The 27,997-nt window shown below is 43.1% G+C and overlaps 1 protein-coding gene across 1 annotated transcript in view; it reads right to left on the bottom strand.

Moving 5' to 3' along the window:
- The window catches only part of LOC124266654 (extensin-like), a 28,219-nt gene extending 12,952 nt beyond the window's left edge, over positions 1–15,267 (bottom strand). Inside the window, exon 1 of the mRNA XM_046701458.1 lies at positions 15,129–15,267. The gene's annotated coding sequence lies outside the window, so the exon portion shown is untranslated. The remainder of the gene's footprint in view (positions 1–15,128) is intronic.
- Positions 15,268–27,997: the final 12,730 nt, after the last annotated feature.

The raw sequence follows: 27,997 nt of genomic DNA, 5'->3' as shown, positions 1-27,997 counted from the left end.
TCTTAAATCCCAAGATTATCTTTACAAGCTTGTATTGACGCTCCTTCTCCCATGTTGTGCCTTGTGTAAACAAATCACTCGTCACTCGGTTCCTTGAGAGTCCGTTTGTCAGAATGACCTGATACACGAAGCCAATCAGTGCTAAAATGTTCAAATGACTAGATGTCCTCTGTGAAGTCGGCGCACGTCAACCTCGTTTCTAGAGCGAACGTACTATTAAGAAAGCCAATCATAGGCGAGAAAAGACTGTGTTGATGATTGTTTTCTCCGAGGTCCGCGCGATTGGGTTTTCTTCCTAAATCGCATTTCAACTTTATAATGTTGATGGAGAAATGTAATTGCATCTCCGACTTTTCAATCTTATACAAGATGAAATATCAATACATTGCCACTAAAAGCGCACGAAAAGCTCATTTAGAGCGTTAACGGGCCCAGCGGTTTAAAGAGAACAATAAAAATGTCATTTTTGATTGACGACTTCTATTTTTCACATCAACATCAGAGCTCCCAGCACAAGAGTCCTCGGTATTCTATTAAAACTTGGATTTGAAACAAAACGACTCTCCCTTTTGTTAGAATTACCATTACAGGATACATGGAAACATGACATAAGGTTTCATGAAGGCTATTTAAACACTTAGCAACGGCTGCTAAACGATAGAGTATAATAGAAAGCCTTGAGGAACAACTCTTGTCAACACATATGGACCACCTCTGACATTGGTTGAAGAGTTTTGCCTCTTATCTAAGTATTTATGACCTACAATTCATTATATACTATTAAACGAAACAGATGAGTGAGTGAGTGAGTTTGATTTTACGCCGCTTTTAGCAATATTCCAGCAATATCACGGCGGGGGACACCAGAAATGGGCTTCACACATTTTGCCCATGTGGGGAATCGAACCCGGGTCTTCGGCGTGACGAGCGAACGCTTTAACCACTAGGCTACCCCACCGCCCCACGAAACAGATGAACAGACAATAGTGATACAAAAGAATCAGAAGTTCTTTGACTTCTATTAAGTGGCATATGTACTACTTAATCCCAACTCATGGTGCTATAAACGTTATCGTGCAGAAAGCGATCTTAGCGCAATGGCAACCATAAACCCAAGAATATGTTCAACTGTGGGAGTTATGGTAACCTAGAACTAACATATCACTTATGTTTTTCAGTCCCCATGGCAACAGATGGCCTCTAGGTGTCTCCACGCCATCAAACGCAGTTAAAAAAACAACAATACTGGAACGCCATTCATTTCCATCTCATTGGCCTGCGACGTTCCATACTACGATTCAGTTGAGTTGTTCCACTAATATATAACATGACACACTCGTCCATACACGTCTGTGTGCACAATACCTCTTCCAGAGCCTATTTGGAGAGACAGACCCTAGAACACATTAAAACCTCTCGCCATTGTGGAGCTGACAGTGGGAACGCCATGGACCCCATTGTGTCTTGTTGTGAAGCCTTGTGTGAAATCTAATAAACATACAACGTTATGTGCCTGACATCATTGACACTTAACCTCTCGTGATTCCTTCAAAGTTTAAGGAAGACGGGTCGCATAGGTATGTTGCGTGTTTAAAGTGCTTCAGTATATGCCAACGTTGTCTCACAGCCCCTGGCGTATAATATACTTTTCCGTTCAGCTTTCTGTAATGCTGAATGAAGAAAATGAAGATTTTTCTCAGGTTCTCAAACGCCCATCTGACCGAGGTTCTTTTTCAATTAACTGGAGTTACTTATTTCTTTTTTCGTATTTTAAGTGAGTGAGTGAGTTTGGTTTTACGCCACTTTTAGCAATATTCCAGCGGGGGACACCAGAAATGGGCTTCACACATTGTACCCATGTGGGGAATCGAACCGGGGTCTCCGGCGTGACGAGCGAGCGATCTAACTACTGGGCTACCCCACCGCCCCAGATATTTTAAGAGACTAAGCTTTAGTCTACTAGTGGATAGAACGTTTTTTTGGAGAGCGGAAGGGCGTTTATTCTGTCTTCTCGGCAGCGTCATGATGTCATTATACTGTGTCTGATTGAACTACATGTTTTGGGCGGTGGGGTAGCCTTGTGGTTAAAGCGTTTACTTGTCACGACGAAGACCTGGGTCTGATTTCCCGCATGGTTACAATGTGTGATGCCGATTCCTGGTGTCCCCGCCGTGATATTGCTAAAATAAACCTGAAAGCGGCGTAAAACCATACTCACTCACTGAGTGGGGTGTCCAGGTTGTACTGCGGCGTGATGTCTTAGTGGGTAGATACTATAAAACCGGGATTAGGTGGGACTAGTACAAGAAGCCACACACACCAATGTCGCTGTAAGTACATTATTCTTGAGTGACTGAGTAAGTGAGTTAAATTTTATATCGCTTATAGCAACATCACGGCGGGGGACCTCACACATTGTACCCATATGGGGAATCGAACCCGGGCCTTCGGCATGACGAGCCCCTGAACGCTTTAACCACTAGGCTACCCCACCGCTCCGCTTTATTCTTGAACACGATGCTGAACCCCATTTCATGTCACTACAGGTTGATGGAATAAATGTAGTCGATATATATCGATTACGAACATTGTTTCCACTTGCGTAATTATAACAATGATCCATTTCCAACTATTACATAAATACCCCTAATAGATCGATACCCGATCACTTGATCGATACAGTATTCACGCACCGAAAGCCACCATGGGAAATTTAATCTCAGAATCGTCGTCAACGGAACAACTGAATGATTTATTTAAATTTCCGAATGATTTATATATATTTCAAACCTGGAATGGTAGGCTATCTATCAAAGCTGTCATGCCTGTCTGTACTCAAGTGTAAGGAAATCTTCACTCAAATCTACATAATGTTATTTGTCAGTTGCCGGAGTTCGGTATTGCCGTATGTACATTACAATAACAGCTGAGAATGATCACTAGATCTCAATAATGTGAGTGTAATCGATACATTGACCTTATTGGTAGAGGACTTTTGATTATATACGAGTTAGGGCTGCGCAATATAACCGGTTTACCGGTATTTACCGGTTCAGACATGAAAACGATACGTATTGCGATACGCTGATCAAAAAACGGTATTTCGACTTGCATTCGGAAAACTTCGTAACACTCGGAAATCTTCGGATATTTCCTTGTTTCATTTGTGCCAAATATTATTTACATTTTTATTTTGTCATGATTAAAGGTTGTTGTTAAACTTAATCAAGCATAGTTATTTTGTTGTGTTTTTGCTTTATAAATCAAGAATTATAAGTAGTTTTATGTTTAAAAATACTTCTTGCAATATATTGCAATTCATATCGCAATATATGCTTTCGCATCGAAATATATCGCAATATGAAAATTCTCTGCAATACCCACCCCTAATACGAGTCTTTCTTGACTAGACAGAGCTAAGTAGAAACACATATCGAAACCGTTTGGAACCTCGGTTTGAAGAGATGATACCACGTCCACCGATCATTGAGGTTAAGTGTGAGTGTGGCATAACGGTGCTTTGAACAGTGGTACCGTTATATCAGGTGTCCAATGAGGTTAAGTATGTGTGGTATAACGGTGCTTTGAACAGTGGTACCGTTATATCAGGTGTCCAATGTCGTTAAGTGTGAGTGTGGTATAATGGTGCTTTGAGCAGTGGTACCGTTATATCAGGTGTCCAATGAGGTTAAGTGTAAGTGTGGTATAACGGTGCTTTGAATAGTGGTACCGTTATATCAGGTGTCCAATGAGGCTAAGTGTTGGTGTGGTATAACGGTGCTTTGAACAGTGGTACCGTTATATCAGGTGTCCAATGAGGTTAAGTGTTTGTGTGGTATAACGGTGCTTTGAACAGTGGTACCGTTATATCAGGTGTCCAGTGAGATTAAGTGTGGGTGTGGTATAACGGTGCTTTGAACAGTGGTACCGTTATATCAGGTGTCCAGTGAGGTTAGGTATGTGTGGTATAACGGTGCTTTGAACAGTGGTACAGTTATATCAGTTGTCCAGTGAGGTTAAGTGTGGGTGTGGTATAACGGTGCTTTGAACAGTGGTACCGTTATATCAGGTGTCCAGTGAGGTTAAGTGTGGGTGTGGTATAACGGTGCTTTGAACAGTGGTACCGTTATATCAGGTGTCCAATGACGTTAAGTGTGGGTGTGGTATAATGGTGCTTTGAACAGTGGTACCGTTATATCAGGTGTCCAGTGAGGTTAAGTGTGGGTGTGGTATAACGGTGCTTTGAACAGTGGCACCGTTATATCAGGTGTCCAATGGGGTTAAGTGTGGGTGTGGTATAACGGTGCTTTGAACAGTGGCACCGTTATATCAGGTGTCCAATGGGGTTAAGTGTGGGTGTGGTATAACGGTGCTTTGAACAGTGGTACCGTTATATCAGGTGTCCAGTGAGGTTAAGTGTGGGTGTGGTATAACGGTGCTTTGAACAGTGGTACCGTTATATCAGGTGTCCAGTGAGGTTAAGTGTTGGTGTGGTATAACGGTGCTTTGAACAGTGGTACCGTTATATCAGGTGTCCAATGAGGTTAAGTGTGGGTGTGGTATAACGGTGCTTTGAACAGTGGTACCGTTATATCAGGTGTCCAATGAGGGTAAGTGTGGGTGTGGTATAACGGTGCTTTGAACAGTGGTACCGTTATATCAGGTGTCCAGTGAGGTTAAGTGTGGGTGTGGTATAACGGTGCTTTGAACAGTGGTACCGTTATATCAGGTGTCCAATGAGGTTAAGTGTGGGTGTGGTATAACGGTGCTTTGAACAGTGGTACCGTTATATCAGGTGTCCAATAAGGTTAAGTGTGGGCGTGGTATAACGGTGATTTGAACAGTGGTACCGTTATATCAGGTGTCCAATGAGGTTATGTGGGTGTGGTATAACGGTTTGTTTGAACATTGGTACCGTTATATCAGGTGTGATGAGGTTAGGGTGTGGTGTGGTATAACGGTGCTTTGAACGATCACCCCTTATCAGGTGTCCATCTTTGTAATGTGGTATAACGCCCAACAGCGGTACCGTTATATCAGGTGTCCAGTGCAGGTTCAATGTCCCTGAACCGCATTATTTTGCCTAAAACCCCAAATGAAGTTAGTCTCAGATTTCCTCAGGTTCAGGAATCTTCCCAACTCACTCACTCACTCACTCACTCACTACAATAGAATTCTCTAGATCCTCATATCAAATATATTACTCAAAAGGGTACATATATATTTCGAGTTGGACCGCTTTAAATAGGAAATATTCAGATCATGTAACGGACATGTTCGAGTCAGCTACCTAATCTCCAATACAACAATGCACACTAAAGGGCCCTCCCGATAAGCAATATTCAGCTGGTTGTATGAACGATAGTGATTTACACAGCCATAACGTCCCGCGGGCTGGTGACAGGACGGGGACCTGCCAACATAGACACTTACCCTGTATACACACCAGCTGGGATTAACTGTTATGTGTTCACGTGACTGCAATGTGTTATATCTCTCTATCCAACACAGACGGTTTAAGATAATGGATGATGTTTATGTTCTGATACGTTGTACCAAACAGTTTATGTGACCATGAATTCATTTAATATGTTTGTTTGTGTTTTGTTTAACGCCGCCCCCAACACTATTCCAGCAATATGAAAACAGTCGGACACAAACGAGTGATTGACATCATGAACATCGGTCTATGCAGTAGGGACACAACGGTATGTATCAACCAAGTCAATGAGCCTGACCACTCGATCCCCTTATAACGTTATAAGTAACTGGTATCTTGAACACCTATGTTTATGGCTACCTGGAGTGACCGATATTTACGTCTCTGTCAGTGTTGTTCCAGCACGAATGGGTGAGTTGGTGCCGTCGCCAGAAGTCAAATAAACCGGCGACACCCACGTTCACGTGCTGACGAAGCGAGAAACAAAATCAGGGCGTATCGGGACTCGAACCTACGAGCATAGGTGTCTGGCGCGCCAAAGGGACGCAACTCTCCATAAGCAAGAAGACCAAGGGGGGAAAAGTATGGGCTTCACTCGTTGAACGAGGAGTAGGGAGGTCTTTGCCTGGACGCTTTAACTGCTTAGCTTCTCTACACCAAATTCAGGCCATACAAACATTACGAGTGTCCCCATACTTATCCTTCGCTTTGTCAATTCCTTTCACGTCGCGGACACCTCAGGCTCCCAAGGGGTTTACAACAAACAGTAAGTGGGTGTAAGTGTTATTGATGGCAAATGCTAGTTAATCACCTCACCTATTGAACCACGGGAAACCGTTTCTTGTTTCCCGTCGCGAGATCAGATTTGTAATATTTTGAAAATACTTTTTCCATGCTGAAATATAATCTGTTCCGCAATCTTAATTATTTTCCGTTCCAAAGTTGCACTTTTCAATGCAACACTCCGTGGTGACCGACAGCTCGTGATTTCATTTCTCATATCGACAACAGAAACGTGTTCTACTTAGCTTTATAATCACTCTACAATTGGTATAATCGTGCATTTAATTTCAAGAAAATGGAAACGTAAACAAATAATTTAATTCGATGTATTTTTTAGGTTATTGTCTTTTTAAGTTATTGGGGAAAAAATCACTTTCTGTGAATGGAATTGTGAGTGATTGCATGGGAATCATGGCTACGTTTTAGATTTAGCCAAGTCGACAGTTCTTCCAACTGATCAACATAGGAACCAAAATTATCACTCGGGATTAATACCATGCTTATCTTATTAATATTTATACTAATCCGATTTAAAGTATTTACAAGTACAAAGGAGCCATATGTTCCAATACGGCTAGAACCGATTGGCCTGTTACCCCCCTGGGTCAGTTTTGTCATTAAGCCCCGCTAGACCGTGTACTTGGTGCAGTGGAGAGAGCGTTTGCCTGGAGAGCCGAGTGTCGGTGATTGAACCAGCATATACCTCATATATATAAACCAAACGATGTTAACAGACGGTACTTGATGTTACCTTGACACTAGACCGTGTCCTTGGTGTAGTGGACACAGCGTTTGCCTGGAGAACGGTGTGTCGGGGGTTCAATCCACGACCGCTTCTTGTATATACCAAAAGACATAAACATTTGGTGCCTATTGTTTCCTTGTCGCTCGGCGTAAAGGGCTAAAACAAGGACTGGGTGGATGTGGGTCACTATCAGTGTCTGAGTGAGGTATCCATGGTAACTTGGGGACAGTATCTCAGTCCGATAGCAATATAAAACCAGTTCCTGTCCCGTCTAGTACAAGCACATACACACTCACGCACAGATACCGGTATTTAAGTCCTGTCTTGGAAGACATGTAAAACTTTATTTGACCTCACCTACCATATCCCAATGCGAAGACCATCCTTGGGTGTTTCGACTATAGTTTGGGAACAAGCTGGTATAAACCAAGTCCACGATATACTCAACAAAACTCACAATATCTTAGTAATGAATTGTATGATTTAAACAGAAATGATTCCGGTAATACCTCGAATGTTTTCACTTGTGTATGAAGATGAGGGGGGGGGTGGGGTGGGGGGGTGGGGTTTGCTACCAGTTGGGCAGGACATGGTGACACCTGCATGGTGTCACAGTTAACGGAATATGTGTCTGGGGATAGTCAAGAGTAGGTGTCTTTTGCACTAATGTGACTATCTATATTTGATCTACTATGTAGGTGATCGTCGGTAGGTTTCAAATAAAGTATAGTGCATTTGATCATGAAGTAGCATAACGTGTGATCTCTGAAATGAAGATATTCTACTATGACAGAGTGAGTGAGTATTGGTATACGCCGCGTTTTAGCAATATTCCAACAATATCACGGCGGGGGACACCAGAAATGGGCTTCACACATTGTACCCATGTGGGGAACCGAACCCGCTCTTCAGCGTGACGAGGGAACGCTTTAACCACTAGGCTACCCCACCGACCCCAACTATGACAGAACAAATGGTAAGATAAGACCGTAAGAGCCCAGAGACTCTTCGTTGGCCTGAATTCAGTTGTCTAGACTTGCATTTACCTGTATTGGTTAAATTGTTTTCGGGTCTAACTATCTATTTTGTTTCTGTGTTTTACATTTTTTACATATTTTGTTCTTCTTACGTGGGTACATGCATGATGACTTTAAGAGTTACACCCTGGTTCGCGTTCTCACATGGGTACAATGTGTGAAGCCCATTTGGGGTGTTCCCTGTCGTGAAATTGCTCGAATATTGCTAAAAGCGGCGTAAAACCATACACCTACCCCTTTCCCCTGCCCCCATGCGTTCTTTCTCCCTACTTTCTCCTGTAAACAACTCGGTGTCTCGTTGCCACCATAACACAAAGCGGACCCAAATAAATCCACGTGATATTGACGATTGTATTAAGCCGTTTGTCAAGTCAATAGCAACCCCAGGCTACTTTCACCACGGTTGTATTTTGACGATAACGACCGGGGGAAAGCCCGGACTAGATTGATCCCATTTGACACGGAGAAAGTAGATAAAGGCACTGTATTATCCACTCGCCTCGTAGGCGTACTCTGTCATTGTTATTTAATTGTATGTTCGTGTGTACGTGAAGAGATTTTATCAGGGAAGCTATCACTGAGAGGAAAGTTGAACCATTACTAACAGAAGGACATTTAATACATAACATTGATCGCTATCGCCCAAACACAACAATAGCGTACCACGAATGGAAACGTGATAGTGTTGACGTTCAAGACAGTTTACAGAACATAATATTGACTTTTACATGGAAACGCTGCCGTCTGTAAACTGGTACCTATACAAGAAACAATTGGCATTTTTCAAGCCATTGGTATGCACGCATTTTAGGTTAAAGTAATAATGGAAACTCTCCGTCTCTGGCAATGTCACGGCGAGGCACCAGAATTGGGCTTCACATGTTCTACCCACATGGGGAATCAAACCCATAGTGACCTACGGAAGATATAACCACTAGGTTATTTCATCGCCGTGCACTAGGAAGAGTGAGTGAGTGAGTGAGTGAGTTAAGTGTTACGCCGCTTTTAGCAATATTCCAGCAATATCACGGCGGGGGACACCAGAAATGGGCTTAACACATTGTACCCACGTGGGGAATCGAACCCGGGTCTTCGGCGTGACGAGCGAATGCTTTAACCACTAGGCTACCCCACCGCCCCGCACTAGGAAGAATGTGGTTTCATTATAAACATTCATCATTAATTTTGTTTTGTTTGTATTCTTGTTTATTTATATTCCGTGCAATACAAGATTTGTTTGTTTGTTGCCTTGCTGTTTAACACTGCATTGCAATATTCCAGTTATATGGCGGCGGAATGTATATATTTGAGTCTGGACCAGACAATCCAGTGTTCAGAGCAGAGATACGATGATACGTGTCAATCAAGTCAGCGAGACTGGCCACCCGATCCCGTTCATCGCCTCCCAAGACAAGCAAAGATTGGTGAAAAACAATTCTAACCCGGATCTTCACGGATAGGGTTAACTGGGTCTCACTGCAATTTCACTGATACAGATAAACCCGTATTTAAAATTGCCCGTTTAAGAGCGCATTTCAGCTTAATGTTATTTTTTTTAAAGATTGTTTTAAAACAAACGTGAACAAGCTGACCAACCTTTTGGCGCTTTGTTATCTTTGATTTGCGCCTGTTGACTGATGGAAGGGAACGGTCAGATGCCACAGAAATCAATCTGTTATCATCAATCTTGCCACCGATTAAAGCGCTCTCTCGCTTGGTATCACACATTTACTTCCGGTATGGCATTGTTTAAATGGCGTTGCCTTGGGTACCTAATAACATTGTAATGAACGCCGGGAAAGTAATGATATCTCTGTAATTACGCGTGAAAGCGATTAATTTATCATTAATTCCTAAAAGACGGGCATATCACATTTTGTGCAAAAATGTGTCCGATTGACCGCGTCCGGGAATAATAGAGCGTATGTTTGCCCGGCTTTTATTGAAAAACATGGCAGAGGCCAGACAATGTTGAAAGCGCTTATTGAGTTGTGACATGGCCGCGGCTCTATTACCGTACAATGGGTTTGTATTGCCGCATGGAGTCAATAAATCGACATCTATGATCTCGGGGTAATCTTAACCGAAGGGCAGGCAATAAGGTTGAGTTAGTACCAGGTTGGTGGGTCCTGTGTTTAGCACTATTCAACCTTCTAAATCTCTGATCATTCCTGAACTTTTTTTGACAATATACCTACACAGGTTACACAGAGGGAACAGCTGAACCGTTGTAGAAGGTTTGTAAAGGCTGAGTTTTATTGTCGTCAATATTTCAAGAATGTCGTTCGACATGTCCTTTCTGAAATGCTCACAGCTGAATGGAATCTACCTTTGTTTCCCTCCAACACACGTGAGCAGTCGGAAGCGGGGCAGTGAGTGAGTGAGTGAGTTTAGTTTAGTTTTACTCCTCTTTTAGCAATGTCACGGCTGGGGACACCAGAAATGTCAAGCGGGTAAGAACTGTCGGGTAGGCTGGTGGTTAAAGCATTTGCATGTCTCACCAGAGACCATATTATAATTATATGGTCTCTGGTCTCACCGATTACCGGGTTCGAGTCCAACTTCCATGTGTGACTGGCGTTATGTCGTGTCTCTGCTTATATGCCTGGATAATTGTTTGGGAAAGGTTCACCCAATGTAATTATGTTTTCAAATACAAATAATATTTTGCGTGGGCCATTGCCCTTGCGAATATGTGATGCGGCCTTAAGCAAGACTCACTTGCTCAATCCACTGCATCTTGGTTTTGTGAATGAGATTATTTTTACGCCTCTTTAGCAATATTCCAGCAATATCACGGCGGGGACACCAGAAATGGGGGTTTGGGGGGGTTTAGCCTAGTGGTTAAAGCGTTCGTTCGTCACGCCGAAGGCCCGGGTTCGATTCCCCACATGGGCACAATGTGTGAAGCCCATTTCTGGTGTCCCCCGCCGTGATGTTGCTGGAATATTGCTAAAAGCGGCGTAAAACCAAACAGTCAGTCAGTCAGTCAGTCGTGCTTAAAGTGTTCACTTGTCACGCTGGAGGCCCGGGTTCGATTCCCAAAATGGGTACAATTTGTGAAACCCATTTCTGGTGTCCCTGTGATATTGCTAAAAGCGGCGTAAAACTAGACTCACTCACCTTAATTGTTGAGCAGAGGCTACATCTACACTGCCTTGCTGTCTCTGAGCTGTATTATTCCCCCCTTCCACCCAGCCCTATATGTTATCAACAGGCTCTAATCGAATCATGTCTACATTCTACTCGGGTTTCAATGCCCAACAGAAAGCGGCGCTTTTTCAATTTAACTAGAATTAACTGATTTTAAGAAAGTTATCTAGTTTCAGAGACCAATAGTCTAATACTGCGGCCAACTGAACTACTGTTTTAAACAATGTGAACCAAACCATAGTAGCTTCACTCAACCACCCATACTCCCCTCTCTCATACTGACTGACTGACTTAGGTTTTACGCCGCTTTTAGCAATATTCCAGCAACATCACGGCGGGGGACATCAGAAATGGGCTTCACACATTGTACCCATGTGGGGATTCGAACCCCGGGTCTTCGGCGTGACGAGCCAACGCTTTAACCACTAGGCTACCCCTTCTCTCATAGACAAACGGCACTGAGAGAAACATACTTAACTATAACCTACGCCATAGACACACGGCACTGAGAGAAACATACTTAACTATAACCTACGCCAAAGCTTCAACTCCTTCACAAGACCAACATATATGTACTTGGTCCAGGCTCAACCTATTTCTTACCTCAACCTTACTTCACAAACGAAGTAAAAGATCACCCAATTCCTTCATATAAACATAGTTTATTAACCTGAAATGACATGACGGATTAAATATAACAATATGAAAGAATCGGGTTTTTAAAAGTGTACATATCTACATCCATAACACTAAACGATTTAAATAACTCTGTCTGTACATATCTCTACCCTTTGTCTGCCTCTTGTTGAACTTTTTTGTAATATACACTTGTAACTATGTGGAGAGGGCTTATTTAAGTTGGATAACTTGTGCCCAATCCGTTTCTTAATTGAATAAAATATGTTTCAATCAAAATCGGGTGTTCTGTAACTTCCCACGAATAGAAAATATAATTGAAACGTAGTTCAAAGTATCAGGATATATCTATTCAATAACGTTGAGAAGATCAAAGGCGGTGTTTTTTTAAAAACAAATTAAAACATGGCCTGATGTGTGCAAGAATTCCTCAATCAATAAACATACGAATGCTGCACTTCGTAGTTAGGTAAAGGTTAGCCTATCCAGAACTGATTTAGGAAAATCGATAACGAAATGTCCTAATTAGAATAGAACATACCTGGACAGGTAAATGTAGCCGGATACAGGGGGTTGTTCTGGAACGCAGAGACGGGTGTATGTAGTGAAAGTTACGTTTAGTTTGGGGACAGACTATACAAACGGCTGTAGCAGGCATAGTGCTGAAAAGGCCTGTATTGTCGAGGTATGACTTTAACAAATACCGGTTTATAGAGTAAGTGAGTGAGTGAGTTAAGTTTAACGCCGCTCTCAACAATATTCCAGCTATATGGCGGCGGTCTGTAAATAATGGACCAGACAATCCAGTGATCAACAGCATGAGCATCGATCTGCGCAATTGGGAACCGATGACATGTGTCAACCAAGCCAGCGAGCTTGCCCACCCGATCCCGTTAGTCGCCTCTTACGACAAGCATGGGTTACTGAAGGCTCATTCTAACCCGGACCTTCACGGGTCGGTTTATAGAGGTTAACGGAATACATAGTACTTGTTAGTGTATGATGGTGTGTGTTCGTGAGTGAGTTAAGGTGGACCCAATATGTTTTCTGAACATTTCAGCAAATGAAATTTAAACAATTACGGAATTTAGCATTAAAGTCCTCCTTTGAAATTTGTGTGATCTCACAGTGACAGGTCCGATTTTACCCATTCCCTACCGACTGTGACTTCTCCTTACCCAAACAACGCACTTTAGCAGCAAGCTACCCTGGTCTGTGTGGCAAGTGGTTTGATGTGTACATACAGGATCGATCAGTTTGTACAGACGTGTAGAAAGTGTAGTCAGTGCCATATTCATCGATTATAAATTTTCAGTTATGAATACATTAAGTTCAGTTAATTCTGTTTTGAGTGTGCATGTACATACTACTTAACCTTTGACATGGCTATATCTTAGTCAAATATGAAATAAATGAATGGTAGGGCTATTTCCTGGTCCCAGCTTAGGTGGGGTAGCCTAGTGGTTAAAGCGTCCCTCGTCAAGCTGAAGACCCGGTTCGATTCCCCTCATGGGTACAATGTGCGAAGCCCATATTGCTGGAATATTGCTAAAAGCGGCGTCAAACTAAACTCACTCATTCTCTAATTGTCCCATACCAAGCAGCTCAGTGATTGGCGAAGTTAACACCAATTGTTAAACTGCACGGTTTGTTCACCCTTTCTATCAACATGCGACAGAACTACTCAGGTCAGCGAAGGGATGAGTCGAGATAAAGTTAGTTAAATTCCCATTATCTATGTATTGTATTGTGTTGTATTAACATAATACAGGATGTTTGCATTGTCTCTTTGAGTAAGCTAATTGTATGTGATAAAAGATAGAGACAGGTTATGACTGATTAATTCAATATTTACAAGGGTCGCTAAATGTGGCATGCATCGCAAACTGTTGCGCCAGATGCTATAGCAAATCCCACTAATGCAGCGTAAAATAATACTCTCACCTTATAACTATACTCTTAAACTTCATTTTAATTTACGATTGAAGAATTGGGAGGTAAATCGGACTCAGTTAATGTTGATATGATGATAATGAATGTCTTGAGAGTACATCACTACTTGCACGTCCTTACACCATAGTCGTTTGTACAGTAATCGCTTTTGAAAGATGATTGGTGTATGATGTGAAATTTGCATGTGTGCGATTTTCATTTTAAAAAAATTATTTTAAAAAACCCAGCTAGAAACAAACACTAACAACTGTCCGATGCAAGAAGATTGTCAAAATTAATGGTCTACAGTGATTGATCGACGTTCTTGAAAACCGTCAATGGGGCTACTGCGTTGTGTACGTGCATCACATGTGTTGTGTTGTGGTGATAAAGAGAAATGGTGGTGTGTTCATAAGATGTATGTCATTGAAAAGTTTGTTAACGCTTATACTTCCTATCCAAATTGAAATTTCGGGTTCCCCTACTTTTTTAAGAGTATGCATTAAGTAAGGATGGCAGACCGTTTCGACATATACGAAAGATGTTCTGACTATTGCGGCGTAAAACAACACTCACCCGACTGAAAACCTGGCTGTTAGCAGAAAACAAGTACAATCCCCAGTCATACACAAGCTAATATTTGGTTTTCTATAGCCTCATATGCCTTTACACGAAGACCGCCTCCGTGGTTAGAGCGGCCGCCCGGAGAGCGGAAGGTCGCGGGTTCGATCCCCGACCGCGTCATACCAAAAGACGTTAAAATGTGGTACTTGTTGGTCCCTGCCTGGCGCTCGGCATTAATGGGTACAACAAGGACTGGTTGGCTAGGAGTCAGTATACTGCGTCTGAGTGGGGTATTCATGCTTCACTGCGGCATGGTATCTCACTGGGCTAGCACTATAAAACCAGCTTCAGTCTGGGCTAGTACAAGCAGCCGCACATACACATACACACGCACGCACGTCGTCATATGAGCGAAATATTCTCAAGCACGGTGTTAAACCCAATTCCACCTCACCTCACCTCACCTTTACACGACCCAGTGTGACATATGCCAACAGCACGCGTGTTTCAGAAAAGGTAAACTAGAAATTAATTCACCCCACGAATCTACATTTAATTGAACACACCCGTCCTAGGTCAGTTTAAGATCTAACCTTGTCGTCCATGTATAATATTGTGCCAGACTTTAAACCGCTTTCGGCTTTTGAAACCCGACCCCTTCTTGTGTGGTGTACATAATTTGAGCGGGTATTGGTCTATTGAAACCCACCGGTGCGATTCATCTGTGGAGGCTTATGGTGCCGTTACACACAGCCCATAGCGAACCACTGCTTGGCAAGTACATGTCTTGCTGAAACGACATAAATTTCTCGGAAATCGATAAATATTATAAACCTACCTGTAATATTGAATATCTGTTTAGTATATGGTCCGTCAGTCCCTCATAGCTGACTGTGTTTCACCTGAGTGTCTGTTACCTGGCTCGTTCTCTCACCTGTGTTTCTAAGGACGCCGCGCAGACCTGTTTGCGGCAGCTATCCCACAATTCAACACAGGGATTAAATACACCGGTTATTGTGACGGGGCGCGCTCCGCAAAGCAAATGTCGTGTTGCTTTGATATTGTCGCTCGCGACGAGTATCGGGAATATGATAGAAATGTCTTTGTTTCCATAGAAACGCTGAAGCTGAAGGCCCATTAACCCATTGACATATTAGAGAAATGTAGCATTAGGTTGTTGCTGATATTTATGAGAAATGATCTTTTTATTGGCATCCTGTTAAAGTGCAGAAATTATGCAATGCCGTGTTTCTGTTTGGTTGTTTATTGTCTCAACCCTGCTTCATTCCATTCTCACGCATGTCTTTTTCCCCTTTTTAATTTTATTCTACAAATCCCTTTTTTCTAATGTTCTTTGAATTTCTCTTTATTGTTCTTTATCGTCATGCTTCTGAAGGGAGCGGATTGCCAAGATAGGATGTGCGGAGTTACGCCCCTTAGGAGCTCTATCATTCTGTGATCACCAGTTCGAATCCTGAGTTCGAATGTGTTTGTATCATGCCATGCCCGCGACTTTGACAAAGAAACTACTTGCAATCTGAAATCTGAAATATCTATGTTTCATTACATTACACGACAGACATAATTTGATACAACTATTACACATGCAAAAAACATTTCAGAGAGTTGAGATATCCTGCCCACAAACCAGTAATGCGTTAAACACTCGTCACTCCGTGGGTCCGGGTTCGATTCCTCACATGCATGGGTATACCTACAAGGTGTGAAGCCCATTTCTGGTGTGCCCCGCCGTGATGTTGCTGGAATATTGCTAAAAGCGGTATTAAGCTCACTCACTCACTCACTCTTGTTCTTCAGAGTTGCTAAACATGACAGGGAATGGTATTATCGCAGGACCGGCAAAAGCTTTTTACATACGCGTACTAAACAGTTTGATAAAAAACCTGAAGTTTTACCTATACTGAAGCATAAACCAGGCAGCAGAGTCGAAAGCAGTTGAATTGTGATCTGATTGAAGTCAACATTGAGCTCAAATAGCGCCATGATCTTCTTGGCCTAGTTGCCGCCTCCGTGGTGTAGTGGTTAGAGCGTCCGCCCGGAGAGCGGAAGGTCGAGGGTTCGATCCCCGACCGCGTCATACCAAAAGACGTTAAAATATGGTACTTGTTGGTCCCTGCCTGGCGCTCTGCATTAATGGGTACAACAAGGACTGGTCGGCTCGGAGTCAGTATAATGTGTCTGAGTGGGGTATTCATGCTTCACTGCGGCATGGTATCTCTAGCACTATAAAACCAGCTTAAGTCTGGGCTAGTACAAGCAGCCGCACATACACATACACACGCATGTACGTCGTCATATGAGCGAAATATTCTCAAGCACGACGTTAAACCCAATTTCACCTCACCTCACCTCACCTCACCTGGCCTAGTTTCCAGTACTCCCCGCTGGTCAAACTGCTGTTTCAGATGCCCCCTAGCTTAGTTGATGTTTTCACTGTGCCGCCACAACGTTGGACGTTGTTCATACTGTCAACCACTGGTTTGATAATATACCGATCGCCGTGTTTAATGTGGAACATTGCGGCGGCCTGTTCATCCTGTTTCTCAGTATTCATGTCGTAGTGCCTGGCCTTGCCCATCTTCATCGGTTTGATTCTGCGATGGACTGCAGAGTTATGTCCCTTAGATGTGTTCCCACTTCAGCGTATTTAATCCCTGCGCTTAATAACGGAAAAGGGCCCTTCTCGTTCACAAATAAAAAACCCATAATTAAGCCCAGGGCTTAAATTCATGGAAATGCTTGTAACTGTAGAAAATGATTCTAAGACACGATAAAATGGAATGAACTTTGACATAACCGGCATAATACAGAAACCCGAACCTTAGACAATCATCCAAGAACTGTCTTAAACCTCAACTTGAAAGACACCCCCTCTTTCATATTTACATACTTTACTGTTCTTGAGGAACATGTCCTATGTTATTGTCATATTTTATTGCGACTGCGCGTGAGTCATATAGATTGAGGTTGTCTATATGGGAATAGAGTACCTGACCTCTCTTCGGACTCCATGTAAACATGAAAACTCAGTAACTAACGTGTACTACAAACGTTATATATGCTGACGTTTGCCATGTGCTGTTGCAAAAGGACGTCACTTTAAACAATAACATCTGAAATCTTATTTTAGGCCCATGGACTTATCCCGTTATTAAGCCCATGGACGTAATTATGAGTGGGCTTAAATACGGGAAATCCCAGTAAAACTGTTGCATCGGATCGAGACTCGTCCTGATATTCTCCATTGGTTGTATCCAAAATAATCGTGCGCGTCTGTTTTAACAAAGTAGTAAACATGCAACTCACTCACTCACTCACTCGCAATCAGTCAGTAACTCACTCACAAATACTCGCTCAGTCACATACACCCTCTCTGTTTCATGCCTCCCGACCTTTTCTTCTTTCTTTCAAATATAATTCTCTTTCTCTTCATCCTGGTTATCTGTTCTCCCTTTTCTCACTCGGTAACAATTCGCTCGTCATGTCGAAGACCCGGGTTCGATTCCCCAAATAGGTACAATGTGTGAAGGCCATTTCTGGCGTCCCTCGCCGCGATGTTGCTGGAATATTGCTAAAAGCGGCGTAAAATCATACTCACTCACTCACTCTCGGTAATAAATCTGTTTTGTTTTCTGTCCATCCTTACGTTTCTATCTTGCACTTTTCTCTTTCTCTCTCACCGTACCAAGTCGTGGGTTCTACCAACTTAAACCCCCTTTACATCGGGCTTCCTGGAAATACAGGTTAAAGAGATTTTAAACCTAACCCACTAACTCACTTTCTACATTTTCCGTGTTTCTCTTTCTCTCTCACCGTACCAAGTCGTGGGTTCTACCAACTTAAACCCCCTTTACATCGGGCTTCCTGGAAATACAGGTTAAAGAGATTTTAAACCTAACCCACTAACTCAATTTCTACATTTTCCATTTTTCTCCGTGAGTTATTTTCTCTCCTTCTTTCATTCCTGTCTTCCATACAAACCCTCTTGCCCCTTGCTTCAAACGTTTGTCTACATCATTTGGCATCACCCCCACCTGCGCGTACCCTATCCCACCATACCGATGAAAAACAAACAAACCCTTTCAACTTTCATCTACACCAATTTGACAGTTATTGTCTTAACTATTTCTGTTCCAAGTAAATTAGGCATTACCATCGATTCCTTCACCGAACTTTCCACGAGCCTCTGATATACATCTTGTCCTCACATCGAGCAGCAGGGGAACACCGCCATCATTGGTCCTGTTGTCATGGTAACCATCATTCCATTATAAATCTACGTTTCCTATCCGTTCAGCTAGGTTCTTTCCTTCAAATCAATGCTGCTGAAGGGAAAACCGGGCACACACTCACAACTCGGGCCATTAGCCCGAAGGAAAAGTAATCGTTCCTTCTAAAGAGGGAGATTCATCTTCAATGTAATAAACCATCACGCTAGTCTGATCAAATGAAATAGTCCTTAATAACTTCAATTTTAATCTGTGTAAATGCGGACATCTATCAGCTTCAAAGGCGTCTCTTTAGACGCCGAAATCACCAGGAAGTTTAGGAACAATAAAAATGAAAATGCGGTTGTAATGCTCCGAATTTATTAAGTTAGTCAATCACAGATCCTCCCTGAGAGGTACGGAATCGGAACAAGGCTTTATTAGATCGAGATGAATCAGCCTTGCTACTCACGTGTGTCTATTTTATTTTCAAAATGAATTTTTGATGGTAACGTAAACAGTATGTTAGTGTGTACTCGAAACACTATACTGTGTTGCACTGTGTGGCCTGATGGTTTTGTTTATTTGTTTGGTATTTAACGAATCACTCGGCAACATTCCAGGTGCATGGCGGCGGTCTGTAAATCATCCACCAGACAAGCCAGTGATCAACAACATGGGCATTGATCTACGTAATACGGTGACATATGCCAACCAAGTCGGCGAGCCTCACTACCCCATCCCGTTAATTGCCTCTTACAAACATGGGTTGGCAAATACAAAAAAGTAAATCGATTAAAGAGAAATTAAGATTGCGAATCCTCATAATTTTGCCTTGCCAATTGAACATTCAAATCTCAGAATTTTATTCAACTTAGGATAAAAGTTGTTTAACAAACGATCTTAGTTTCAAATCGCTATTATTGGTTTGTATTACTAGGGGTTATGCACATTAGATGAAACATCGAGAACAAGTAGGGCTGGTCTAAGTTAACGCTCATCACGTACAGCACGTGCATTTGTTTCACTGTTCCATCTACTGCGCTTACCCCCTTGTAATACAAACCAATAATAGCGATTTGAATCTATGATCGTTTGTTAAACAACTTTTATCCTAAGTTGAATAAAATTCTGAGATTTAAATGTTCATTTGGCAAGGTAAAATTATGAGGATTCGCAATCTTAATTTCACTTAATTTGATTTACTTTTTTGTTTAAAGTGAAATTCATCGGTACGTTTTCACTGCAAACAGACTATAGATCGACATCTCTATTTTCCTCTTTTCCGTTATCGGCAGATAATGCTTGTCGTGAGAGGCGACTAACGGGGTCGGGAGGTCAGGTCCCCGTTTCACGAAGCTCTCGTACGCCTAAGTTCTCGTAACTTTTCTCGTAGCGTCGTACCTCCTATGTTACAGTATAGGAGGTACGAATGCTACGAGGAAAGTTACGAGATCTTAGGCTTACGAGAGCTTTGAGAAACGGGGCCCTGGCTCGTTGAACTGGTTGATACATTCTATCGTATCCTAATTACGGAGATTTGTGCTCATAATGTCAATCACCGGTTTCGACTATTTACAGTGTGTTGTTTTAAAACTGGTATATTCTGTGTGTCGAGTTAAACAACAAACAAACTTACAACCTGCCTGTTGGTAAATGTGCTCTAATAGTACCCACATGCATACTGTGATTTCACAGGGAGATTTTACGAACGCTGTAGGCCACACAACTTGCCTTCATCGAGTCCCGAGCATGACCACCTACTTTAAGTGTTTTCACGCGCTCATTTACCCAAAGTCTCTATAGGGATTCTATTTATTTGTTACTGTGCATAATGTTATATTCACCGATAGCTTCATGTTAAGGCGTGTAAGCATTAATCAACAAAAACATCTTAGTTTGGCTTTATTATATATCTTCAGTTATAAACAGCTTCTCATTCCATCCTCCTATAGGTACTACTTCGCGCAGAGCAGCGAGAATAGCGCCAAGCCAAACGAAATTTGTAGTCCACGATAAACAAATCTTGAGGTGGGAAATCCCTTTTGAGTTCAGTTAATACATAAGAGAACGTTACCTATATAGATGTGTGTACCTTTCTTTGGGGTAACGGGTTCGATTCCCCACATGGGTACAATGTGTATAGCTCCTTTCTGGTGTCCCCCGCCGTGATATTGCTGGAATATTGCTAAAAGCGGTGTAGAACCAAACTCACTCACTCACTCTTTGTAATTGCTGGTTTACATGCGTCTTTCATGATTAGTTGAGACATATTACTCAACATCAATATTAACATACACAAATAAATGTGGTTGCTCAAACAATACTCATTCTGTACATATGGGTGTGCTGAGTAAACCTTGCACTGCACAACATTTTAGGTGTAAGATACAGTGACTTACGTTGATCCACCTAGTCGAGATACCACGACATACGAGCCTTACTTGCAGGTACACAAAGCGCCTCTTGGGACATACGAGCCTTACCAGCAGGTACACAAAGCGCCTCTTGGGACATACGAGCCTTACTTGCAGGTACACAAAGCGCCTCTTGGGACATACGAGCCTTACTTGCAGGTACACAAAGCGCCTCTTGGGACATACGAGCCTTACTTGCAGGTACACAAAGCGCCTCTTGGGACATACGAGCCTTACCTGCAGGTACACAAAGCGCCTCTTGGGACATACGAGCCTTACTTGCAGGTACACAAAGCGCCTTTTGGGACATACGAGCCTTACTTGTAGGTACACAAAGCGCCTCTTGGGACATACGAGCCTTACTTGCAGGTACGCAAAGCGCCTCTTGGGACATACGAGCCTTACTTGTAGGTACACAAAGCGCCTCTTGGGACATACGAGCCTTACTTGTAGGTACACAAAGCGCCTCTTGGGACATACGAGCCTTACCAGCAGGTACACAAAGCGCCTCTAGGGACATACGAGCCTTACTTGCAGGTACACAAAGCGCCTCTTGGGACATACGAGCCTTACTTGCAGGTACACAAAGCGCCTCTTGGGACATACGAGCCTTACCAGCAGGTACACAAAGCGCCTCTTGGTACATACGAGCCTTACTTGCAGGTACACAAAGCGCCTCTTGGGACATACGAGCCTTACTTGCAGGTACACAAAGCGCCTCTTGGGACATACGAGCCTTACTTTCAGGTACACAAAGCGCCTCTTGGGACATACGAGCCTTACCAGCAGGTACACAAAGCGCCTCTTGGGACATACGAGCCTTACCAGCAGGTACACAAAGCGCCTCTTGGGACATACGAGCCTTACCAGCAGGTACACAAAACGCCTCTTGGGACATACGAGCCTTACTTGCAGGTACACAAAGCGCCTCTTGGGACATACGAGCCTTACTTGCAGGTACACAAAGCGCCTTTTGGGACATACGAGCCTCACCTACAGGTACACAAAACGCCTCTTGGGACATACGAGCCTTACTTTCAGGTACACAAAGCGCCTTTTAGGACATACGAGCCTTACTTGCAGGTACACAAAGCGCCTTTTGGGACATACGAGCCTTACTTTCAGGTACACAAAGCGCCTCTTGGGACATACGAGCCTTACTTGTAGGTACACAAAGCGCCTCTTGGGACATACGAGCCTTACCAGCAGGTACACAAAGCGCCTTTTGGGACATACGAGCCTTACTTGCAGGTACACAAAGCGCCTCTTGGGACATACGAGCCTTACCTACAAGTACACAAAGCGCCTCTTGGGACATACGAGCCTTACTTGTAGGTACACAAAGCGCCTCTTGGGACATACGAGCCTTACTTGTAGGTACACAAAGCGCCTCTTGGGACATACGAGCCTTACTTGCAGGTACACAAAGCGCCTCTTGGGACATACGAGCCTTACTTGTAGGTACACAAAGCGCCTCTTGGGACATACGAGCCTTACCAGCAGGTACACAAAGCGCCTCTTGGGACATACGAGCCTTACCTGCAGGTACACAAAGCGCCTCTTGGGACATACGAGCCTTACTTGCAGGTACACAAAGCGCCTCTTGGGACATACGAGCCTTACTTGCAGTTACACAAAGCGCCTCTTGGGACATACGAGCCTTACCAGCAGGTACACAAAGCGCCTCTTGGGACATACGAGCCTTACTTGCAGGTACACAAAGCGCCTCTTGGGACATACGAGCCTTACTTGCAGGTACACAAAGCGCCTCTTGGGACATACGAGCCTTACTTTCAGGTACATAAAGCGGCTCTTGGTACATACGAGCCTTACTTGCAGGTACACAAAGCGCCTCTTGGGTCATACGAGCCTCACCAGCAGGTACACAAAGCGCCTCTTGGGACATACGAGCCTTACCAGCAGGTACACAAAACGCCTCTTGGGACATACGAGCCTTACTTGCAGGTACACAAAGCGCCTCTTGGGACATACGAGCCTTACCTACAGGTACACAAAACGCCTCTTGGGACATACGAGCCTTACTTGCAGGTACACAAAGCGCCTTTTGGGACATACGAGCCTCACCTACAGGTACACAAAACGCCTCTTGGGACATACGAGCCTTACTTGCAGGTACACAAAGCGCCTCTTGGGACATACGAGCCTTACTTGCAGGTACACAAAGCGCCTTTTGGGACATACGAGCCTTACTTGTAGGTACACAAAGCGCCTCTTGGGACATACGAGCCTTACTTGTAGGTACACAAAGCGCCTCTTGGGACATACGAGCCTTACCAGCAGGTACACAAAGCGCCTTTTGGGACATACGAGCCTTACTTGCAGGTACACAAAGCGCCTCTTGGGACATACGAGCCTTACCTACAGGTACACAAAGCGCCTCTTGGGACATACGAGCCTTACCTGCAGGTACACAAAGCGCCTCTTGGGACATATGAGCCTTACCAGCAGGTACACAAAGCGCCTTTTGGGACATACGAGCCTTACCAGCAGGTACACAAAGCGCCTCTTGGGACATACGATCCTTACCGGCAGGTACACAAAGCGCCTCTTGGGACATACGAGCCTTACCATCAGGTACACAAAGCGCCTCTTGGGACATACGATCCTTACCTACAGGTACACAAAGCGCCTCTTGGGACATACGAGCCTTACCTGCAGGTACACAAAGCGCCTCTTGGGACATACGGGCCTTACCAGCAGGTACACAAAGCGCCTCTTGGGACATACGAGCCTTACCAGCAGGTACACAAAGCGCCTCTTGGGACATACGAGCCTTACCAGCAGGTACACAAAGCGCCTCTTGGGACATACGAGCCTTACCAGCAGGTACACAAAGCGCCTCTTGGGACAATCACAGATTACTGGGTCCTTTATTCCTAACCGAAAACCCAGTTGGTAAGTAATATCACAAATGTAATACCCACCCCTCCCAATGTAGCTTGAAATAATGGATCTGTTACAACCAGTTTGCAGGAAGTAAGTTGGTTAAATCAGTTGAGGGCCAAAAGAAAGTATACGGAAAGTGTTTTTAAAGTAATTGAAAATTTAGAAATTAAACGAGACTTACCTGTTAGTTGAAGTTTGATATAAATTCCGCCGACCTATGAAGTACTAAGGGATAACATGAGAGGTGCGCATGCGCATAGGAATCAGCTTTTAAAGTGAAAATATGGTTTGCATGAGCCAATAGGGATGGGATGGGAGGGCATGTTATCCCTCAGTACTTCATAGGTCGGCGGAATTTATATCAAACTTCAACTCACAGGTAAGTCTCGTTTAATTTCTAAATTCCACCTCCCTTTTCCGTACTTTCGGAATACCATGTGATTTTTAGAGCAAAACCATAGGATGGCTTCACTGAACTGCCCTCCATTTGCTACTGGTTTTTCATAACATTTTCTGAACACACAGTCACTGCTCCATCCCGCAGTCCTAATTATGGTTTGTAATGGGACATTGGCCCTTGATGCCGCACTTGTTGATGCAGATTTAATACTGTGTGGCTGAAAGATGGCTAAGTCTATACCAGCCTGTGATAGCACAATCCTGATCCATCTGGACAGAGTATCTTTAGAAACTCTTCGATGTGGTTTATGAAAACTAATAAAAAGTGCAGTCTCTTCACCCCTTATGGGTTCAGTCAGAGCTAAATACCGTTGCAGATTGCGGACCACACACAGGCAAGGGTCAGGAAACCCTGTAAGTGTCAATTCACTTTGGTGGTATCCAGGTCTAGATTGTTTGAGCAAGTCACCATACCTTATCTTTACACAATTATCTAACACATCTACATTCCTACAGTCTATCAATGACAGAGATTGAAGGCGTTGCCCTGATAACAAACCCATCAGCATAGCAAGTTTTAAAGTAACACTTTTCAAGTTGTCCTCTGTAAGGTCTCTCAAATACTGCAGCACAACAGACACATTCCATGTCACATTGTATCTTGGCAATGCGGGTCGAAGATTGAAAATGCCCTTCATGAATCTGATCACCAATGGGTGTTGTCCAAACTTTACACTGTCAACCAATGCCATTGTTGATAAAGCAGACCGTGCAGTGTTAACTGCAGAATAGCTTAGTCCTTGAGCAAAGAGCTCCTGCAGCAAATTTAGTCCTTCGCCCAGAGGTGGTGAAATGGGGCTGATGTCCTTTGCCGTGCAACATAACAACCGCTTGCGGAAATATGTCCCATATTGTCTGTGGGTAAATTGCGCCATGATTACAGAATAATGTCTGCAACTGGTTCCTGTATTCCTTGACCCTGTAGTCCTTCCCTGATAGTCTGAATGCTGCAAGTTTCAGCTTTCACTGGAGTGAATGTTGCCTGTCGGGTTGGTTTGCTAACCTTAGAAGGTATTTTGACTTTGGCAGCAGCCTTGGACAGTCTGTCAGTAAGTTTAGCAGCCTGCTGAACCAAAACTGTGTTGGCCATACTGGTGCTATAATCAACACATCTGCCTCTTCCTGTTCTGCAGAACCCGTCCGATAACACTGAAAGGGCAGAAAATATATTCGTAAGATTGTCCCCAGAACAAGGAAAATGCATCCACAGCTTCTGCCCCTGGGTCGGGGCACCATGATACATAACGGTCAAGTTGTTTGTTCAACCTAGATGCAAATAAGTCTCTTTATGGCTTCCCAAACACACAACATAGTCTATCAAAAACTACAGTGTCAAGCTGCCATTCTATGTCATCATTCACATTTCTAGATAACCAGTCTGCCTCTGTGTTGTCTGCCCCAGGTAAGTGAGCTGCTGATATCCAGATCTTCCGCTTCTTGCACCAGCGCCACATGTCTCTAGTAATGTCATTGCAACTAGCTTTGATGCCTCCCATATTGTTAATGTAAGATACTGCTGTAGTGTTGTCCAGTAAAGTCGTATATGCACATTCTGTTGTCGTGAGCACAATAATTGCAAAGTTAGAAAAGCAGCAAAAAGTTCCAAAGAGTTTATGTGCTTTTCACTTTCTTCCTTGGTCCAAAGCCCACCTGTCCTGTTCTCATCACTCACACCCCACCCCCTCCCCCACCCCAACCTGTTTTTGAAGCATCTGACATAACTGTTAAGTCTGGCTGCGTTTGCTGTATAGGCTGAGGGGAATTTCCTGCATTCTCTATCCACCAAATTAGATCATCTTTACATAACTGATCAAGTTCAACTAATCCATCGAAGCTCCCTTTTGCCGTTTTGAGACTTCTGTTTCTGAAAATCTCCAATCTCTTATAAAAAAGCGGAGCATGCTTCATTCCAAAGGTGCTTGCATTCAGTTGCCCAATAAGAGCTGACAATTCTCTTATAGAAATAACTTTGGCCTTTAATACTTCTGAACAGGTTTATACTATCTTCTCAGTTTTCTCTCTAGTCAAAGTCACTGTCATTGTCCCACTGTTGATCACTAAACCTAAGTAAGTCATCTGCTTGGTCGGCACAAAAACAGATTTGTCGGGGTGAATAGTAAAACCTAAACTATCCAGCAGTGTTGTATAGTGCACATTATCAACACAATCTTGATCATCTTCCCAAACTAGCAATGAATCATCAATGTAGGAAGTATTTGAAAAACCCTGCTCCCTCAAGGTGGCAAACACTGGCTTTAGTAACTTGGTAAAAATTCGGGGCGCAGAAGCAAGTCCATTAGGCATACAAGTGAATTGGTAGAGTACATCATTCCAGTAGAAGCGTAAATATTTCCTCTCATGTTTATTTATTGGAATGGAAAAATAGGCATCCTTCAGATCAATAGAGGCAAAATAACAATCTTTGTGAACTATACTACCCATCAAAAGTTTAGACTCACTTAAAGCACTCACTATATGTTATGTATATGTATGTGGTTACGTCGAAGATGAATTTCTCCACCAACTTGGGGGAACCAACTGAAAACCTTATGCAGATGAATTGCACAAGGATGATGCTTCAAATTGCGAAAGGCATGAGCAAATGTCGTGCATGTGAACAGATGCGTTTTGGTGTAAAGTTTTGTTAAGAATTCGCCAATTTTCACAGATTTTAATCATTTACTGAACTCATGACAATAATCTTTTCAATGTTACGAATATGTTTTACAATACACCAGTTCATAACTAAACAGTACCTTTAAACAGTATGGAATATTTTGCAAAAAGCTAGTTTAGAACAGTGGACAAGTAAGTGGCTACATTTACACTAGTGAGTCTAAACTTTTGATGGGTAGTATAGATAAAGTGCTGACTTAAGCGCCTCAATTTTAAAGTGATGTGTGTCAACAATGTTATTGAGTGACTTAAGATTCAAATATTTCTCAAGGAAGTATCTTTCTTGACTCTTGTGAAAATATTAGAAATATATTCCGCTTCCAAATGATCACACCTTTCAATAAAGCCCTTATGTATCGTAGCTTCTATCTCCTGGTTAAGCTGTATCCATTCACTGCCTTGAAACAGAATGGGTTTAGGCACAAAGTGTTGTTTAGGCAACTCAGTAAAATCAATATTCACACCTGTCACACAGTTGAGAAGCCATTTGTCAGAAGTGAGCATTTCCCACTTACGTAAATGGTATTGAGTTTTTCCTGCTTGAAAATTGAGCAGGGTATTCTTTAATTTAGAAACACTGTTTCCCACCTGATTGCTATCCTCTCCAGTGGAGTGTCCTGTTGCTATTTCCTGGGCAGGTCTCTGGGTCGCTTGTGCAAAAAATGACTCTGTTGGTTGCTGTTGTTGCCTCGTCCTCAATCTGGCTTTCCCCCCTCTGCCTGGCATGAACTTCCCAGAGCGGAACCTATGTCTTTGATCAAAGGTATTGTAAGGTTCATATGTGTGTCCACTACTCAACATGCTGTAAGATTTCTGCCTTCCCCGATCTTGAGAAATTTTCTTCCCTATTTGGGTAGCGTCAGTGATGTCTTTGATCTGTTTGTTGATATCATCCCCAAACAAGTAGATGTGGCTGTAGTAGTGCATAGTTTCTTATAAGGTCCACTCAGATCTTGTGGAAAACCTTCTCTCCGCTTGATATTGATTTCAGCATGTGCCTCTGCTAAAAGGCGAATGGC

Source organism: Haliotis rubra, unplaced genomic scaffold (assembly GCF_003918875.1).
Source record: "Haliotis rubra isolate DU_JTF1 unplaced genomic scaffold, ASM391887v1 Scf100, whole genome shotgun sequence".
NCBI classification, from domain to species: domain Eukaryota; kingdom Metazoa; phylum Mollusca; class Gastropoda; order Lepetellida; family Haliotidae; genus Haliotis; species Haliotis rubra.
This window is presented reverse-complemented; position numbering and strand designations above follow the sequence as displayed.